The following is an 18,211-nucleotide window of genomic DNA, read 5'->3' on the forward strand; positions in this document are numbered from 1 at the left end:
TGTGTATAGAGTTCTGCACTGACAGTTTAATTCTGTTTTCTCCAGCTAATATGGTTTTCCACCAGCCTCCTTAGATGACAGACTCTGTTTCTCTTCCCCCCAAAGATAAATATTTTGTTCTGTTGGGGAAACAGTAACCAGTTTGAGGGGGAGTTTATTTTCTGGTTGAGGTGAAAGTTATTTTCTTCTCCTTCCACAGCATCATGAAAAAAAAAAAATTCAGAATTCTCCTCCATCTTTCTTGTGAGGACCTGGTGTAATTTGTGTGTAAGAAAATCCTGTAAGAACACAGGACTTCCTGTATCTGCACAACCCTAGGAGCTCTACTGTCTTACGCTATCCCACACCTAACCATTCCCAATTCAATCAGGATGTTTAACTTGATCTTTTTATTGGCTTGTATGATGTTTGGCGGCTGGACAAGCTTCATGGGCTTGTGACCTATTTAGCCACTAGAACCTCTCGTTCAGATAGGGCCAGGCATGACTTAATTCTCTCCTGTTTCTGTCTTGAAGTTAATAATACTTTACAAACAAAGATCCCTGCATTTTCGTTTTGCTGTGTCTGGCAATTTATGGAGCTCCATTTGTCTGGCATCAAATGGCTCCATTTAGTCTAAATAGATGCTGTCGGTGTCTCCCCAGATTTCAGGTTATTTGATTGACTTGCATTCCCAATTCTCTGATGGATAAAGAAAAAAAATCATTAATTTGTCATTTGTCCAGATTTTCTCTTTTTGTGTGGGTGGGAGCAAAACTCTTTCTAGCTTTCTACATTTCTGAGATGGAACTGAAAGCCCCACATATTCTTTATTTTTTTTAATTTATTTTTTTTATATTTATTTGTTTTTTATTATATTATGTTAATCACCATACATTACATCATTAGTTTTTGATGTAGTGTTCCATGATTCATTGTTTGCGTATAACACCCAGTGCTCCATGCAGTGCATGCCCTCTTCAATACCCATCACCAGGCTAACCCATCCCCCCCAACCCCCCGCCCCTCTAGAACCCTCAGTTTGTTTCTTAGAGTCCATAGTCTCTCATGGTTCGTCTCCCCTTCCAATTCCACCCACACCTTTTTTCCTTCCTGCTATCTTCTTTTTTTTTTTTAACATAAATGTATTATTTATTTCAGAGGTACAGGTCCGTGATTCAACAGTCTTACACAATTCACAGCACTCACCATAGCACATACCTTCCCCAATGTCTATCACCCAGCCACCCCATCCCTCCCACCCTCCAAGTATTCCTTAATCCCCTACTTTGATTTTTAATACATGTTTAAACTACTTAAGTGATTTTTATTCATTTTACTCATCAATTACTTGTTAAATATATATTTGAAGAAACAATTTTAATAAATAAGACGTTTTATTTTATTACAGGAATGGAATTCTCATAAGAATAAAAGTAGCTTTTAATGAAAATAAAATGAGTCATTTTGGTCTTTCATTTAAAAACACATCTTGTTGATCAAGGTACTTCTTTTTGACTTTTGAAAGATAGATGCTGCATTAGTTCAGGCTGCTACAGAAAATGCCATTTATTTCACACAGTTCTGAGGCTGGGAAGTCCAAAGTCAAGGTGTCAAAGATTCTGTTCTGGGCCACGGGCTCTCTTCCTGGCTTGTGGATCACCATCAGCTCACTGTGTCCTTGCAGGACTCTTGTTTGTGTGCATATGGCGAGAGAGAAAGAGAGAGTGTTCTGGTCTCTTCCTCTTCTCGTAAGGACACTAATCCCATCATGGGATACCACCCCTCAGGAGCTCATCTAAACATAACTTCCTCCCAAATGCCCCATCTTCTAATATCACAGCACTGGGGGCTTAGGTCTTCAGTGTATGAATTCTGGGGAAACAGAAACATTCAGTCCATAACAGTTGAATTCCATTTAAGTTGACTAAAGAACCTAGCGTACTGACTTTAACCGAAAGAGTAAATTGGCTGCTGTGAGGGGCCTCAGGACACAAGAAGAGCAAACTCTAATGAGCAAAATTACATAACATTACACTTCTCAAGAGAATCAAGGACTAAAATATGTAACCAACTAATAAAATTTTATCTATAAATTATTTATATTGATGCACAAAGAATACATGTAAACTGCTCTCTCTAAATGCTATTGCAAATAGTGTTCTAACCAATGGTTTTATTAGCAACATGATAAATATTTTAACTGTCTTCAGTTCTATAATTCTCTGTGTTACTTTCAGCAGTTCAGAAGCTGTTTACAAGTCAGAAGTTGCTTATCTACTCATGCATCATGAGTGAGAGCTATCCTGATTCTGATAACTTTCATCTTTGTTGTTGTTTCTCTTAATAAGACCACTTTGGTTGGTTGCAAATATTAAGGTTCTTACTACAGCAAACAAACAAACAGACAAAAAAAAAAACATTAGTTAAATCAATAAATCGAATTATATGGGAATGAGTTGGAGAATTATCATATATATGTTCACAGCTATTGAGTGTCTATAAGTGCATAAAATCTTGAGTTGATATGGTACCCTTCTGTACTATTTACCAGTGAGGCACTAAAAGATCATTTTCATGCACCCATTAAAACTAGCATCTACCCTATGTCAAACAAAAGAAAAAGGTAGCTGTCCTATGATTTATGCATGTGGATTATAATCTGATCCACTCAATATAACCAATTTTTAGATCTTACATTAAATATGATGTACACTCAGAGAAATACAGAAATCATAATGAATTTTCACAAACTGTATAGTCCTCTGTCATCAAAACTTGTATCAAGACACAAAGAATTATTAATATTCCAAAAGTACCCTTCTATTTTCTACACTTTGAAGTAAACACTGTCCTAATGCTATGCAGCAAAAATTAGTTTTGTTAATTTTAAACCTTATATAAATGGAATACTGTACTATATGCCCTACTCAGAAATGTAATAGGATTTTAAAAATTGTAAATTTTCTTGTTTCGTGATATCAGAATAAAAATCATTTTATTCATTCACTTCTTGAAATTATCCTGAAATGACTAGATCAAGAAACACCATTGCACATTTATCTTTGAAAAAATTGGAAGATTTATATCACAAAAAGTGGAAACATCTTATTTTGCCGTGAACAGTGGGATGGAAAATAAATGGTGACTTTTTTTTTTTTTTTTAAGAAAGGGCCATGGGGGAGGGGCAGAGGGCAAGGGAGAGAGAATCTTAAGCAGGCTCCATGCCAGGGCAGAGCCAGAGACAGGGCTCGATCTCACAAACTTGAGACCTCAGCTTAAATCAAGAGTCAGACACTTAACTGACTGAGCCACCCAGGCACCCCAAATAGTGACTTTTTTATACAAAGAAATGCAGTACAGCTTTGAAAAAAATTAACTTCTGCTACATGCTTCAACATGAAAGAATCATACAAACATAATGTCTAGCAGAAGAAGCTAGACACGTGATGAGAATCTACCTATATACAGCCCACAAATGCACAAAAATATTCAATATCAGTAGAAGTCTAATCATAGTAATTGTGGTGGTAAACCCTAGGAGGCATGTGGGAAACCTCTGAGATGTTACTAAGGACCTATTTCTTGATCCTTCTGATGATTTTATGGGTGTGCTTACTATGAAAAACCCCCTGAGATATACATTCAGAATGTATGTAACTTTCTATCTGTATGCTGTAGTGCAATACAAGAGATTTGTTTTAAAAAAATGAAAGATACAAGAGTAAAATTTTAAAAAATGGACATGATATAGACCAGAAGGGATTGAGATGAGACTATGAAAGGGAACTAATTAAAATAAAAATGAAAAATGTTTAATATTATAATGAATTTAGATATTATTGAAGTATAGGACCAAACATATAGAATTAAAAAAAATCACATGAAACTCTCCAGTTGCATGCAACTTTAAAAAACATTTAAAACCACTAAGTGAAGTTCTATCACATCCCACTAAAACAAACCACAGACACGTGCTGATTCAGACTCTAGTTCAGTTTCTAAATATTAAATGTAAAGGAAAAAATAAACTTTAGAAAGAGACAAAAATCCCAAGTATTACATAAATGAACACCATACTGTCTGGTTTGCCCAGGTCAGTATCAGGCACACTGCTGTCCTGGCATTTTATTGATACCAACCCCTTTCATTTTCAGGAGTGTTCTAATTTACATGATGAATTATATAGTCACCCTTACGCACAACAGGTTACGCTTAAAACTACTTGCAGATATTTCCCAAGTGACTTTTACTTCTATAAGGGATTAAGGGTGTGCATGCTTTGGTGCTTTATGGTCAAGCATTTTCAGAAAAATATAGTGCATGCATGAATTCACGTAAGGAAACAATGGTTTGCCTTCAGCTAACCCACTCTTAATCTTGTCTGTACTCTGCCACGTGGCTACCACTCTGTGTTAGCTCATGAAATAATCCCATCACTTTTGTCCCCCCAAAAGCCAGGGACCCTGGTCACGTCTGCCCGCACCGTGCCCCACCCCGTGCCGGGTCTTTTCCAAGGAAAGCACGTGCATCGCCCAAGGCGAACGCAGAACTGAATGCCCGTGACTGGCACTTCCTACCTATTTCTATGTTAGGTGACCTTTATAGCAGAGGTTGGAAATGTGAGTGTGAAGAAATAAAATGAATTTTTCAGTCCTGTTTTGGACCTAAGTTCCTCTGTCATTGGAACTTCTATCTTTAGAGAACAGAGATGAGGAAATGGATTGAAGGTATTGATACAAGAAAAAGACAATTGTATCAGTAGCGAGACAGAATGATAAATAAATAGCTGCAGTTCAAAAGCAAAATGTTAGAATTGAAGCCCTTGGATACACAGTTGGGAGGGTAGCTAATAAAATACTTAATCCCTCGCCACAGACCACCCGGCTTCAATCTCCAGCTTTGTTACTTATGGACAGTGTGATCTTGGCAAAACTGTGGATTCTCTCTGCTCCTCCAAGCCCTCATTTGTCAAATCAGGTGGAGATAACAGAAGGAACTCACAGGATCTTTTAGAGTCAGACACTTAACCCAGTGAGCCACCCAGGCACCCCGAATAGTGACTTTTCTATTCAAAGAAATGCAGTACAGCTTTGAAAAAAAATTAACTTCTGCTACATCCATCCTGGATGAGCTAAATAAACGCCAAATAAGCACAATCCTGTGGCAGGGCCTGTGACTGACAAGAAAAATGAGAACAAAGATTCATAAATTAGAAAACAGAAAGTCATTTAGAAACTAGAGATTTTTAAGGTAATCCGGATTTTAACGCAATAAAGATGGTGTCACTCCCCCTGGTAAATTCTGAACCAAGGAAAAATAGATGAAAGCGTGAGCAAATGGATAGCCTAACATCACCTTTATTCAGTGAAAAAATTGACATTGGAAGTTGAAACAGGAACATTACTATTAGGTTGACTGCAAGGACAAGGGCCTCCAAAGGAACTGTGCTATTTCATTCCTAAACACCTGAAAAAGAAAGGCCCAGCAGTACATCCTCATTGTGGATGCCCCAGTTTCCCCAATTACACACTATGCTTCTAGGGGTACCTGGGTGGCTCAGTCAGTTAAGGGCCCAACTCTTGATCTAGGCTCAGGTCTCGTTCTCAGTGTCCCGAGTTCAAGCCTCACACTGGGCTCCACATTGGGCTTGGAGCACTTTAAAAAAATAAAAAAGAATTATACACTGTGCTGCTCATGGGAAGACTAAGCTGATGCTGTGTGATGGTGAGGTAGGGAGCAGAGAAAGAAGAGGCCAAGAAATCATAAGGAAGTTTAGTTCTAGCAGAGATCATGCCACAGGGAATAAAACATCTCTCTACTCTGGAGTAGTGGTAAGTATTGATGTCATTGACTACTGGGAAGGTACTGAGGAGGATAGGCAACATAAGCAAAACCAGGAGCGAGGTCGCAACCAAAAAAGACCCTTATCAACTGAATCCTTCTTCACATGTATGCTTTCTTAAAATCAATCATATTCTCCTTCTCTTGTCTGACCTTCCCCCACTCCCATGTGTTTGTCAATGACTGATTAAGATAACACTCTAATTTTATCCTCCATTTGATATGGCATCAATCCAAATCAATGACTGTCTTCATTGACTTACACGTAGCCTTTATTTTTTTTTTATTAACTCCTACTTTCTTTGCTGAATGTATACTGCCAACATGCTACCATCTAACATTTACTCAAAGACAATCTATGTTTACATTTAATAGCCTTTAGGACAAGGGAAGTTGGGGACAACACGTGCAGAGATGATGGTATGCTCTTATAATTTAAGATTACAATGGGTGACACTGGGCCATTTTGGAAGAGAGAGGGGATTGCCTGTCTGGTTTAGTCAATGGAAGGTTTGACTCTTGATCTTGGATCGTAAGTTAGAGCCCCATGTTGATATGTATAGAGATTACTTAAAAAAAATAAAAATCTTAAAGGACAGAAGATATTCCACTAAAAACGATGTAGACCTCTATGAGCTGAGAATATGTATGCTCCAGGGATGAAATTGTGACAAATATGGATCTGGTTTCTAGAAATCTGTTTTTATTTCAAAATGGCTTTGAGACTAACTCACCCATATGTTTTAACCAGCTTATGTTTTGATTAAATGCAACATCATTTTTTAGTATAAATTTGTTTCATTAAAAACAGTTGGGTCTGGCTAGGAATAAGCATTTTGAATCAAGAAGGAATTTGCACAAACTTGTTCCATTAATGTACATCATAACCTGGTATGTGCATTTTTCCAATTGGCATAGTTGTGGCTGAAATCAGATGTTAATGATTCCTTTGCTTTTGCCACCAGATTTGTCTTCTCAGGCAGAGAAAAATCCCAAACCAATATTTTATTAATAAAATAACACTTTTAATTCAAGATATTTCTAAAAGGCTGTGCTGATATCGAAAGGATGCCAATTTTTTAAAAAGGCAACATGTTAGTAAAACTATTAGGGAAAGAGGTAAATATATAAGGATGTTTACTGAATATAGAATAAAATTGCATGATGGCAGATGAAGATATAAAGTGATATCACCAATAATGTGAAAAAGATTTAAAAAGAAGTGCATTTAGAGAGAATCTAGGGGGCTTTGTAACTTGGGATGCCCTTTTGGATACGAGGGATAAAGAAGTTAAGGAGAAGAAATTGGGAAGTTGGCCAAGAGGAAAACGAAACTATGGTGAGAACAGATTGTGTATGGGTCACCCCAGCTCTCTGTAAACACTGGAAACATTGTGGGTGGTGCCTGTTCAACTTCCCATACGTGGACAGTACTGGTTATTGACCATGTAGTAGCTCATGTAGCTCAGCACTCTGCAGGTAGGAAAGAGTTTGATCAAGTTATCACACAATATGACAATACTAATCAAAGCTAATTATAATATTGGGCCTGTATTAATGATGGTATAGAATTAGTTGTTGCAACAAAATGAGCTCAAAATATAGTGGCTCAAACAAAACGGAATTTTTCCCACCCGTGCTTGACTCCCCTTTTTGGGTTCAGGTGTCAGCTCCAGCTGTGCACATTCCAAACAACAGGAAGTGGAAAAGATTGAATCCAAGAAAACATTTCTGCTCATACCCCAGTGGACCAAGTTAGTGATATGGCCACATCCAACCTCACAGGAGGCCAGAAACTATAGCTTCTAACTGGGCATCAGGTACCCCCATAAAATCTGGGACAGTTCAGGAAGAATGACTATTGGGGCATCAATTAACAGGAAGTGTCACGATATCCACCAGTGTGACCACATGTTATATGTAAATACACAATTACTGCAAAAGTGGGGTCAATTAAAATCTCAACTTCATAGGGTTGCTTGAGTGTTAAACAGGAAAGAATATATTTAAAACTCAGAGTGGAAAGTCTTGATTCAGTAACATTTACTATTATTTTATTAGTAAAATAAAATTATTAGTTATTATATAAAATATTAATATTTTAATAATATTTATCAGTTAAATAATTGTTTTATTATATATTTAATAGAGATCTATGTTATCCTTTATTGTATTTAAAATATTTTATGGTAATTATTTTAATAATCATAGCATAGCATTGGTCATGAAATAAAATTATTAAATTATTTTGTTAATAAATGAGTATTCTGGTTAATAAAATAATGTAATTTATTTTCAATTATGCTGAGTCCACTTAGGGACTCTGATGATGCAGGTTAATGATGTATTTGGGAAGGTTCCTTATCAGTAGCACCTGAAGAGTATCTATCCCTGCCCCACCCCCAGCTCCATCAAACGCCAGAGCTGCAGATCAGTGCTGTGCAAGCTGACTGTTGGCTGGCTCTCGGTCTTACCATGGGTCCCAGAAACTTTACAAGTCTGCTTTAAATCACGTCCTAAATCTTCATTTCCCTGTATTGCTTGACAAATACAGAAAATATGCTTTAAATAAATAGTTTTATAAGTGATCTGCAATATCTTATTTTTATGGAAAAATACTGCTCTCTAGCTTATAGGTACAGAATATAAAGATTCAACATTTATGAAATGCTGATGGGAGATGAGAAAGTGTTGTTAAACTCTTCAAAATAAAATCGGCAACAAAAATTCTCACGCCTTTCTGTGATCTCAAGGCAAATAGATACGTATCTGCTGGTCATCCCTCTTGGGAAGGCAGCCTTATGCTTGCATACCACACAAAGGTTGATTGTCAAAGGAATCTGGAAAGGATCTCCCCAACTGGCCTGGTGCTAGTGCCGGAGACGCCCCTCCATGGGGGCCTTGCACTTCTCCACGTCTTGCTGGGCACGTCAAGAATGCAAAGATGTGACTTCTCCATGTTTAGGCCATTTTCCAGTGAGCACCCTTGACAGCTGAGGTGACCTCTCCCCCTGCACAACGAGCAGGTTTGATTATATTATAGGCTGCTGAAAGGGCTTACGTGTTACTCTCCTGAAATGCAACCAACGGCAGGACTGCCTCCTGGCACACCTGTATTGCCCACGTAGTAACTGGAATACAGAGAAACGATGTGGCCACCCGGCAACTTCAGCAGCTTTTTCTTCTGCTGTGTATAATCAGGATGTCTAAACTAGGAGTCAAGTGTCTTCTCCCAGCATCCAGAAGACGATTGCATTCTTATCTGTTAGCACGCAGATAGGTAAAATCTTGGACCCTTCACGGTTCTTGACAACTAGAAATGGATGTAAAACAATGTCTATCACTTTGGTGAATTTTGCAGAAATGATCAGTTAGTGAGATGGTGAGTAAGAGGGGGTCCATCAATGCTCAAGGCTGGAAAACCAGGCATAATGGACGCTCTTATACCAGGCGGGAGACTGACTGAAAAATTAACACTTTTAAATGTACACGTAACGATCGCTTCAGAATTGAAAGATTCATAATTTCCTTCATTTCCTGCTATGAAAACTCTATTTTGGTGACTATAAATAAATAGGAAAAGGCTCAAAATTGTGAACACGATATAAGATCCTGTGATGAGAAGCTTGCAGTGAGAGTCCCTTCTGAACAAGCCCCACCATTGGTGACGCATCTCTCATTTTCCTTGTCACATACTGAGAGACACTGACATGTAAGATGGACTAGTATTTTTTTTTCCCCGCTATGACCTGATCAGTGAATTTTTTCATCTGTTTTTACCCCTCTGGCCATAGTTTAATTTCTCAATATATAAAAATGAATTGTCTGCATTAAATTTAATTGACTTAATTTAGCTGATACAAAAATCCCTTGGTAATTGCTAGGTACTGAAGTGCAATTCTTGATATCAGAGCACCTCTTCGTTTATTCTCTTGGGTGTAGCACGAAAATGGACCGTTAAGTGGCTTTCACAGTCTTCACCTGAAGAGGGGAATTTTGAGGTAATTTATGTGCCTTTGGAGAGTAGTTAGTGTTCCAGGGGCTGCAAGTTTGAATCTTGATTAAAGCCAGCAGGGGATTGATGTCACTAATGACCAGTTAATTTGGGGCATCAAACAGTCCTTAAAAGAGATTTGGAGAATGTGATATCATTAGGCTGAAATGTAATCCCCTAACTTTATCCTTATTAAATTGGTCTGGTATTTTCTTCCATCCTTCGGTATGTGTGGTTTTAATTAACGCCCAGCCTATATTTCAGGACAATGAGCAAGGCTGGAAAATGCAATATAACTGGGCTGAGTGTGGCAAGTTGGAGCTGCTCAAAACCGTGCTTATATATTTTTGTCAATTACATTGGATTTACTTTAAAACTAGAATGATGGGCTAAAATTCTAAAATTAGTAATTGTGATTAGTGACATCATAGGATAGATGAGGATGGCCTAATTGGCATTTCCTATCCCAAATTTCATCAACAAATGCATAGAATTTCCACGCAGGGCAATCGCATCACACACATCAAGTCTCCTCTCCACTCTCTCAGTAATAATCACTTTGCGCATGTAATAAACTTTCTTCTCTGGTGGTGGTTTATAGATGAGTGCAACTTCATAACCCTACAAACACAAATGTTATGACTGTCACATTAAAGTCAGTGGCTTTAAACCATCAAAGCAGTTGGGAAAATCCTGAATGTGTGCATCCCAGAGCTTCTGAAAATAATAGCCACGTGTGTTTATTTGAGCATCGACTCAATACACGCAGACGATGATAGGATGCGGTGAGAAGAAAAAAGGGCATTATTAAGTCTCAAAAACTTTGATTTAGGTATTTCCTTCTGGTATATTTATATGACTTGAGGTTTGAAAAGAAAAAAGAAGAGAAAGGTTGCTCATGATTTGAACGTAATATTCCAGAGGGTCTAGACATTTCCTATATAAATGATATAGTTAAAAAAACATGAACAACATGCTTGCTTTAAGTATCCATAAATACCACAGAATCCTGTTTTTTGAAGGATAGTTAATGTGTGTTATTGACTACATTAAGTATATTCTTTCAAAAGCTCTGTCAAAAATATAATAATAGCACATAGTTAAAGAAGCCCAAAGGAAGACATGAAATACAGATTTGTTTATGTTATTCTTTAAATTTTTATTTCAAAGGAAGTCCCCCAAACAGTATCCTAACTTGTTGAGAGTTTTGTGAGCTTCAAGAAATGTTAAATATTCTTGTATAAACCTTCCTGGAAGTTTGCTCTGAGAGAATGCTGATCTGCTCTTCTCCAAACTCCACTGAGGTCTCAATAGGGAAAGGGTTATATTAAATTGGGGAAATGAATTAAAATGTACCCTTAAATGTGCTTAGCAGATATTTGCCCTACCTGGGAAATGCTTTTGTTCCTTCCTCTAAATTAAACTCTGTAGCCTTTATTCCCCTTGGCTTTTAGCCTCTTCGTAGATGGGACGGTTGGAGGTATGTTAGTTTTTATATGGAGTAGGGATTGAAAACATGTTCTCATGTAGGAATAACACTATGATAATTCGTAAGGAACACAATAAAATAAGGAACACACGTTTGATGCTCAAAAAGATTGCACTGTTTCAGGTCCTTCAAGATGCAGACACCAAGATGTGATAAGGTGTGCAAGAGATACTTTGGTGGTGAACAAGTTGGGGGGGGAAGAGGAGAGGTTGGGAGATACTGAAGCCTCTTCAGAGGACGGTGGCGTTCTGAACCCCGAGAAGGCAGGCAGACTGGAAGGAGATTCGCTCCTTTAGAACTACAAGGGCTCAGCACCAGGAGGCGACCAACCTGATGCAGTGTGTGCAAGCCTAACATCATCAGAGGAGTCCCTTGTACTGCAGGAGGGAGCTGGCTTTAGAATCTCTGCCACCCTGAGTCATTGAGCGTAGCCTGTAGGAAGCAGAGCTTTGGTGTTAATATGGTGGTGGGCTCAGAGCAAAATATCTGGGGCATCTCTCAGTGATGCTTCATAAAGCAGAAGATCTGAGCAGCATGTTCCCAGTCGCCACTCTCCTCCTGCACCACACATATCTGCTTCTCCACACAGGATCAGGAAGGAACACCTGCCTGGCGGGGAACTGAGAACAGGGAGGGTAGAAGGGAAGCATTACAGTCATTTCTTTGCAGTTGACCTTGGGGCCACACTTGGTACTCATTCTCTCCCTCATTCCCTATTTATTCATGATTTTCTCTTGACCTCAGCTTTTAAAGGAACTTCTTGTCTGAACTTTGAACAATTTATCTCTGCCACTTCCACAGTTACAGTAAGAAAAGGAATACCAGGAGAGCCCAGGTGGACCATCTCCATTCTAGATGGATTCCTCCTTATGTGTATTGTGTAGAATCAGCCCCACCTGCTCCTTCTGACCAGGGTCAAGAACTACTGCCAATCTGGTGACTTCTTACTCCAGCCATGGTCTCTGCACATGAGAAGTCCAAAGTTCCCTGGCAGCAACTCTAACTTGTATTCACTGGGGTCCTTGGGATGTGTCTTCTCGGGGCATGGGAACTTCAATTCTGCAAAGCCCAGCAATGATGGGATGGAAAACACAAAATTCCTCAGTGAGACATTGGAAGTGGTGGTGAATAGAGCCACTCGTGCGTCCACACTTTGGTTCTTCAACCCATGTTTTCTTCTACTGAGCACAAAATACCATCCTGGAATCTCTGATAGGTTACAAATATGACACTCCGAAGGACAGAACCACAGCTATTCACAGTATTGCCTCTGGACAGGCCATTTAAGTACGCCTTTAGAAATCCACCGCAGCGCTCAGAGAGCCCAACTGTTCTGTATGGTACAGTCTTCTAGGGTCATTCTCTGGGCTTTGTCTGATTTTTGCAGGGATCAGACCAGAGAATTGAACAGAGAGTTGATGGGGACCACCAGCTCAGCTAAGGTGACACTGATTCCTGCTCTTGACCTAGGATGCAATAATTGGTTTGCATTTACTATCTTGACGTCAGTGCCATTTCAGGGCTTTCTTACACTCGTGGGTCTTACCCACAGAACAGGAAGCCAAAATGGGGTTATGCAACTGCTAAATATATCAGTCCCACCTGTGCAGTTGGGTACCAGACAAACAGCCACCGAGTAGCTCTGTGGCCACGTGGAACTCTAGTGAGCCACATTCTAGTCGGGACCTCTCCTGGTCCTCTCAGTCCACCTTTGAATGGGGTGACCATATGGACACTTTGGGTCTCTGTGAGTCAGTGTCAATGCTTCATTATCAGGGCCTCATTTCTTCATTTTAACCTCAGGTAAATGAAAGACAATTAAAAAAACATTGTAGTGAATTTAAATGTATTTATTCTAGCCACATAAAAGTCATGTCACAGAGAAAATGTCACCTTCCCTGATGTCAAGACTGCTTATAATCCATGCTCGATGGAATAAGATCAACCCTATTTAAAAATTCTTTGACTGTTTTAAAGCAGCAGTGTACTCAAATTTGGTCATGCCAGTAACCATGGCAACCGCAGACCTCAAAGACTACCTCTGTGGCAGGTCCAGCTGTTAGTACTTGGCGGCACTCCACAGTCAGCCTCTCCAGCTCATACCTGCTGCGGGGAGGAAGAGGCATCAAACGTGGCCTCCGGTGGCGAGAAGATTGGAGACACTGGCTGCATTCTTGCAGATACGGAGACCCAGTAACTTCCTTTCAGACCCAAGGCCAGCATTGAACAGACTATTTTTATTTTGTGGCAAATGGAAAGACCCAAACCTCAGTTGTAGATAAGGAAAGCATAATGGAAATAGGAAATTTCTAAGAATGAAGAGAAAATTAGTGAAACAATCTGAGACACTTTTCCAAGCTCAGGAAAATGCATTTCATAATTTTCTGAATGTCTCTACAAAGTATGGTTATAGATTCTTCTATAATTACATTTTAAATTCCGTTTGGATGAGGTGAAATTTACAGACAGTAAAAATCACCCATGCTGATTGTGAAGCTTGATGAGCAGTGACAAATATGAAGGACGATCACCACCACAGCTGAGATATGGACATTCCTGCAACTCCAAAAACTGCCCTCATGCTCCTGACACGAGGGAACCAGCCGCTGACAACTGCTAATTCTGTTTCTGTCACTATAGTTTTGCTTTCTAGAATGTCTTATGAATGGTATGGGTTTTTTTTCCACATACCAAAATACTTTTGAGATTGATCCATGTTGTTTCACATGACAGTTCCTTCCACTGTACTACCAGTACATATTCCGTTAATCCAATATGCCCCAGTTTGTTTATCCCTTCATAAACTGGTGAATATTTAGTTTGAGCTATTGTGAATAAGGCTGTTATAAACATTCATTTACAGATCTCTGTGTGGACATATTTTACATTTCTCTTGGGTAAATATCTAAGAATATTCAATGTGACTGTTGCACTGCATTTCCATCACCAATGTAAGTTCCAGTTGCTCTAATTTTAAGCATTTGCTATTGTCAATTTTTGCTTGTTTGTTTCATATTAGCTGTCTTAGTAGTGATGTAGTGCTTTCTTCTGATGATTTTAATATGAGCTTTCCTAATAAGTACTGATAGAAAGCATCTTTCTATGTGGTCTAGCTTGTTTGTTATCCAAATAATATATTTTGATAATGCATCTGTTCAAGAATTTTAATGAGTTTTTAGTTCTTTATATATATTATTGACACAAATCTTTTATTTATTTTTAAAGATATATTTATTTATTTATTTGAGCAAGAGAGAGGGAGGGAGAGAGAGAGAGAGAGAGATGGGGCACAAATGGGGGTAGGGGCGGAGGGAAGAGAACCTTCAAGCAGAATCCCTGCTGAGCGAGGAGACTGACACGGGGTTTGATCTCACGGACCCATGAGATCATGATCTGGGCCAAAACCAAGATTCGGACACTTAACCAGCTGAGCCTCCCAGGCACTCCTACAAGAATCTTTTAAAAGATATGTATTTACAAACATTTGCTCCCAGTCTGTGCTTTGTGTTTTTATTTTCTTTTCGGTATCTTCTGATGAAGTCAAATGACCCCATTTTTAAGGTCTCTGCTTTTTATACACGCTGGATAAAATCTTTGCATATCCTAAGTTTACAAAGACTTTATCCTATGTTTTCTTACAGAATATCTATCATGTTAAGTTTTGATTTTGGTCTATGATTCATTTCAAGTTGATTTTTTTATCATATGAGGTATGGATGGAGCTTTACTTATTCGCATTTGAAAGTCTATTTTGTTGAAGATATTATCATCAACATTGAAATACCTTTCTTGACAACCAATTAATCCCATTTATGTAGGTTTCTTTCTGTGTTCTGTTTATTTTTATTCATCTTTGTGATTCTTCTTACCCAAATACCAACACTATATGACTACAGTGATCACTGTGACTTCATTCCAGTCTTGAAACTAACCAGTGTAGGGCGCCTGGGTGGCTCAGTTGGTTAAGCGACTGCCTTTGGCTCGGGTCATGATCCTGGAGTCCCAGGATCGAGTCCCACATCGGGTTCCCTGCTCGGCAGGGAGTCTGCTTCTCCCTCTGACCCTCTTCTCTCTCGTGCTCTCTATCTCTCATTCTCTCTCTCTCAAATAAATAAATAAAACCTTTAAAAAAAAAAAAAGAAACTAACCAGTGTAAAGCCTCCGTAGTTGTTTTTTTTCCAAAATTATTCTTATTATGTAGGTCTTTTGTATTTCCACAAAGATTGTAAAACCTGCTTAAAAACCTCTAAATATTTTTTACTTGGATCACACTGACTCTAGATCATTTCAGGATAATTGATGTCTTTAGAATACTAAGTCTTAAATTCTTGAACATAGTATATTTCTCCATTAACAGGTCTTTTTGAATATATTTTATTATTTAAAAACATTTTAAAGCACATATATTTGATATATTTTGTAGATTTATCCCTTGGTATTTCATAGTTTCCATTTGATTTTAAATGGTACTGTGTATATTTCAGTTGTCAATTATTCATTACTAATATAGAGAAACACAAATGTTTTATATGGATATTTTATCCTGAAATGTTGCTAAATTCATGATCAGCTACATTAGCTTTATTGCCGATTATTGGCTATTTTCTACCTACACCCACGTCTTTTGCGAATAAAGACAGTTGTTACTTTTTTTCTTCTTCTTCAATACATATGCCTTTTGTTTATTTATTTTTTTAATTCCCCTACTCCGTTCATGTGCCTCTTTCCTTCAGTATCATGTTAATAGAAGTAAGGAGAACTGATAACTTTGGTTTGTTATTCACTTTAGGAGGACCATACTCAAACTTTCACCATTATAGTATTAGCTGCAGGTCTTTTTTTGTGGATATGTTTTATCAGACTGAGGACCTGTCTCTCTAGTTTGCTGACATGTGTTTTCTACATTATAAATGGAATAGTTATCCTTATCTTAAATAATTTTTATCTGGATTCTGTATAACTTCTTTCAGATTGCTTTACCTGCTTTGTCTTATTCGTCTGTATTCTCTGTGGCTAATTTAAGCTTTTTCTCTCTTCTTACGTTTTTCTGCATTTTACATTATTAATGAAATAAGGTCATTTTTGAACTTGCTTCATTTCTTTAGATTTGTAACCTCCCTCTTAATGTCATCATGTGTTCGTAATACTATACTTTTTTTATCTCTCAATTTATTGAGTCCATGTTGTTCTAGAGCTTAAAGATCTTATGGAAAATTTCCTTTCATTTGTTTTAGGGTGGTGAATTAAGAGACATAATTATCTTTATAATACTGCCGGTAAAATTACAGCTAACTATTCAGTGTTGCATTAAAAAACTGTACATGAAAAGTGATAAGTAGATATTTTAGAAATATTTGGATATTTGCAGCAAGAGACACTGAATACACATCAGACAAGATTGGAAATGAAAATATCATATTAGCAATGCTTTTTTACAGTCATCTGTATCTCCTGTTTTTATGGAGTTTCTTTTCATTTTTTATGTAAGTTGTATTTTTCTTTTCTATATATTTTTCTATCCCGTTTTTATAGATTCTAATGTACATGAAATAAAAAAAAATATTCCTTTTATTGTTACTTTAGCAAAGAATCTTATTTTTCTCTTTATCCCTACAAAATCCCTCTTCAGAGAAACTGTATTTATATAAAAAAAACCTCTCTCAAAGAATTAAAGGTATTCTTAAAACAACTGATATGCTACTCTTTTATAAAGAGAAAAATTTAATACATCCTTCCAGTCCTAACCAGTCTTTAAACACCACTAAATTTCCACCACAGTCAAGTTTACCAGATTTAATTTGTATAAAGTACAAAGAAAACAGTTTGGAAGACAATGGGGGCCACTTACTTTTATTTTCTAAATTAATTTTCTCCTAACCAGAGCAAAGAGAAAAATGAAATGTACAATAAAAATAAAACTGATTTTTAAAAATATCTTCATAAAACCTTAAAATTGTTCTCTGGAGTCCTTTTTAGGATTGTAAAGTATGGTTTTAAGGCAGGAACTTTCTTTCATCAAAATTTTAATTTAAAAAGTTCAGGCAACCACCAACAGACAAATAAACAAGTAAGCCCACAGGGAAAGACTGCATAATTACAAGTGCTCAGAGTCTGAGATATTTCTACACACTGGCACTCAGTTCCCTGGGGCATTTTTCACACCTGCTTACCCAAATAAATGTCCATTACATGTGATTTTCCTTGTGCTTCTTTCACACTCAATCACCAGCCGTGTTGTTTAGAAACACCGTCGTTGTGAGTTGGTGTTCCTTTTAAACTCAAAATTACGTCGGCACAGGCAAGAGTGATTTCAAGGTATTAAATAATTTTATAAACCCTTTCCTGAGGTTCTCATTGTTTAAACAGCAGTTGTTTTTGTTTTAAATGTAATCGATTCAAAAACCTTTCATTTCCTCTACCATCTCCCTCTGTTCTCTCTTTCCTTTTTCCCTTCTATAATTGCAAATTCCACCTCATGCCTATTACACAAATGTAGGTCAAGATTATGACTATGCAAACTAAGAAGCATTAAAATAAAACTGTTATCATCTCCCAGTGCTTCATTCTGAAGAAACACAGCAACCTTTACAGTTTTGGCTATAAGTCACACACTCTCCAACTTGAGTCAATTTCTTGGTTCTTCCAACTGAGCCAATTGGAGTTCTGGTATTTAGTATCAAGTTTTAGCAAGCTTCAACTAAGAAAAACCTGTCAATAGTTAAAGCAAATATATTCATCATTATGTTTATAATAGCATTTTAAATCTATGATAAATAAGTATTTTCATTTCCACTTTAGCACCACAACTGAGATATGCAGGAACAAATGTTTGTTCCATCATTGGTTACTGACCCACCAGTAATCAATTATTATGGTGCTACATACAAGGGAAGAACAGGATAAAA

This window comes from Callorhinus ursinus, unplaced genomic scaffold, assembly GCF_003265705.2.
Source record: "Callorhinus ursinus isolate GAN/ISIS: 27379988/994484 unplaced genomic scaffold, GSC_fseal_2.0 scaffold11, whole genome shotgun sequence".
NCBI lineage: Eukaryota > Metazoa > Chordata > Mammalia > Carnivora > Otariidae > Callorhinus > Callorhinus ursinus.